Source organism: Sapajus apella, unplaced genomic scaffold, assembly GCF_009761245.1.
Source record: "Sapajus apella isolate SASKATOON/1434 unplaced genomic scaffold, GSC_monkey_1.0 scaffold106, whole genome shotgun sequence".
Taxonomy (NCBI): domain Eukaryota; kingdom Metazoa; phylum Chordata; class Mammalia; order Primates; family Cebidae; genus Sapajus; species Sapajus apella.
The window spans coordinates 3,892,912-3,896,146 of NW_022437046.1; the positions used below are offsets into that span (position 1 = coordinate 3,892,912).

At 37.8% G+C, this 3,235-nt stretch overlaps 1 pseudogene across 1 annotated transcript; it reads right to left on the reverse strand.

Annotated features, from left to right (window-relative positions):
* Nucleotides 1-1,341: 1,341 nt before the first annotated feature.
* Nucleotides 1,342-2,167, reverse strand: LOC116537071 (annotated as a pseudogene). Its single transcript, XR_004262935.1, has one exon. The product of XR_004262935.1 is annotated as a ferritin heavy chain pseudogene (transcript).
* Between the last annotated feature and the right edge of the window lie 1,068 nt (nucleotides 2,168-3,235).

A 3,235-nucleotide genomic window follows, 5' to 3' on the forward strand; every position in this document is an offset into this window, starting at 1 on the left:
TAGTTTGAATTGATACCTACTTAGCTTCAATAGCATATAGAAACTCTGTTCCTGTACAGCTCTGTCTTCTCCTCTATGTTATTGTCACAAATTATATCTTTATAAATTGTGTTCTTGTTAACATAGATTAATACTTTTTCTTGTGTTCATTTGTCTTTTAAATCATATAGGAAAAAAAGAAGTGATATATAAACCAAGCATACAATAATACTGGACTTTTATATTTATCTATATAGTTATCTTTACTAGAGATCTTATCTTTATTTCTTTATGTGGCATTAATTTATTGTTTAGTGTCCTTTCATTTTAACCTAAAGAACTTTCCTTAGTATTTCTTATAGGGAAGGTCTGTTAGTGATGAACTCCTTCAACCTTTGTTATCTGAGAATGTTTTAATTTTGATTTCATTTTGAAGAATCATTGTGCCACATATAGAATTATCTGTTGACAGACCTTTCTTTTCTTTTATTGCTTTAAATATGTCATTTAATTGCCCTCTGGTCTGTGTGGTTTCTGATAAGAAATCAGGTGTAAGTCTTCCTAGTCAGGTCTCTCTTGCTGCTTTCAAGGTTCTGTCTTTTGACAATTTGATTATAATGTTTCTTGGTGTGAATATCTTTGATTTTCTCCTACTTGGGGTTTGTTTAGCTTCTTGGATGTGTAGATTGATATCTTTCTGCAAATTTGGGAAATGTTTGGCCATTATTTCCTGAAATATTCATTTTGTGCCTTTCTCTCCTCTCCTTCTGGTACTCTCATAATGCATATGTTGCTATGCTTGATGGCTCTGCTTATTTTTCTTTATCCTTTTTTCTTTCTGCTCCTCCAGTTGGGTAATCTCAATTGGCCTATCTTCAAATTTACTGATTCTTTGTACTGCCTGCTCAAATCTGCTGTTGAATCCACCTAGTGAATTTTTCATTTCAGTTATGTTTTTTAACTCCATAATTTCTACTTAGCTCTTTTTTATATTTTTTCTTTCTTTATTGATATCCTTTATTTATTGAGACATCTAGTTTTATTTAGTTCTTTGTTCATAGTTTCCTTTAATTTTTTGAACATACTTAAGACAAGTGATTTAAACTCTTTGTCTAGGAAGCTAAATGTCTGGGCTACCTCCAGGATAGTTTTTGTTAATTAATTTATGTTTCCTATAAATAGGCCATATTTTCATGGTTTTTTTTTTGCATGCCTTCTAAATTTTTTGTTAAAAACAGGACATTTTGAGTATTCTAATGTGGTAACTCTGGAAATCAGATTCTCCTCACTCTTTCCAGCATTTGCTGCTATTGTTTGTTATATGCTGCCATAATCTTATTTATTTATTTATTTATTTATTTTGGTACCAAATTTCTTTATTTGAAGGAATGGTACAAATCAAAAACTTAAGTGGATGCTTTGGTACAACTTATAGGAAAGGTAAAGTAAACCCCAACGTGCATGCACTGCCTTGGTGACCAGGGAAGTCACCCCATGGCAATGGGGAAATTAGCCTAAGGCTTAGCTTTCATTATCACTGTCTCCCAGGGTGTGCTTGTCAAGAGATATTCTGCCAAGCCAGATTCGGGTGCTCCCATCTTGTGCAAGTTGGTCATGTGGTCACCCAATTCTTTGATGGATTTCACCTGCTCATTCAGGTAATGTGTCTCAATGAAGTCACACAAATGGGGGTCATTTTTGTCAGTGCCGTTCCAGTAGTGACTGATCCACATTTTTTTCCAAACATAATGCACACTCCATCGCATTCAGCCTGCTCTCCCAGTCATCATGGTCTGGTTTCCTGAAATCCTGAAGGAAGATTTGGTCACCTCGTTGATTCTGCATCTTCATCAGCTTCTTGTCGTGTTCCCTCTCCTCATGAGACTGGTGAAGAAAGTATTTGGTAAAGTTCTTCAAAGCCACATCATCAAGGTAAAAGTAGTAAGACATGGACAGGTAGACGTAAGAGGCGTAGAGCTCCAGGTTGATCTGGTGGTTGATGGCAGCCTCTGAGTTCTGGTGGGAGTTCTGGTGGGAGTTCTGGCACACCTGTGAGGGGGACGCGGTCATCTTGGTGGCAGCTGAGGAGAGGCGATGGCGGCGGCTGTGGCTGTGTGGTGCTGGAGTGGCGGTGGGGGCCTTGGTGCGGTCGGAGGGCGCAGTGAGGAGGTGATGGAGGACCGGCTATGGGCAGCTGGCCAGGGTGGGGGACGAACGCCAGTTCCATCAAGCATTATTGAAGCAGGAAACCGCAGCGACTCTTGGGGAAGAATGTCTCATATGCTGCCATAATCTGTTTCTTTAGTGACTTTTTCAAACTGTTTTTGGCAAAGATTGTATTCTTTGTTGTGGTCACTGAATTCTCCATCTGTTAGCTCAGTGGTCAGCCAGTTTCTTGAAAGAGATTTCCTTAAATGCTAAAATTTAGCACCTCTTTCTTCATAGAATACTCCATCTTGTTGCACTTTTTTTTTTTTTTTTTTTTCTGAATTGGAGCCAGGGTTTTAAAAAAGGTTGATTCTGTTAGTTTTTGCCAACTCCAAGGTGGCTTCATAGAGAGACAAATTCTTGGCACTCTCTATTTCATCATTCTCAGTGATGTTACTTCGTTGATTTTTTTAAAGCAAATTACTTGATTGGACTCAAACTATAAGTTTGGTTTTGCTTGCAGTCAGTTATAACTAAAATATCAATTAAGGTTTTTTAGACGTAGCTGCATGCTGTTTTGAGTTTTCCCCAGACATTCATGGTTCAGGGTCATCCAGGGAATGTGGGAAGAGTTTATAGATAGAACTCAATCTTCTTTCCTTTCTTGAGAACACCATCCTACTCCTGACTTTTCAGAGTTGATGGTTGTTGTCGCTGTCTTCTGGTTCTTCTGGCTTGAGGGACTGCAGATTTTCTATTAAAGTGTTAGTCATTGTGCTTGGAATTATAACTGTAGCCTGTAAAATCAAGAAAATCACCTTGTGTTTATTCCTTCTTTCAGGTTTTTGACACCTCTTTAGGCTCTGCCTGCTTTTGGCTGCTCTCCAGAATATTTAAGTTGTTTAAAAAAAATTTCCTGCAGAGTTTCTAATTGTTATCTGTGGGGAAGGGTGGAGAAGAGAGGACAGGAAGTCTGTTAGGAGCTGTCTCTACCATACCTGTGGCAGAATTGATTAGAACAGCTTTGAAATCCAGTTCTGGTGCTTATTTGTTTATATGGTCAACCACAATTAGTACTTTCCTAAGAGAACAGGAATTTAAAAAAATT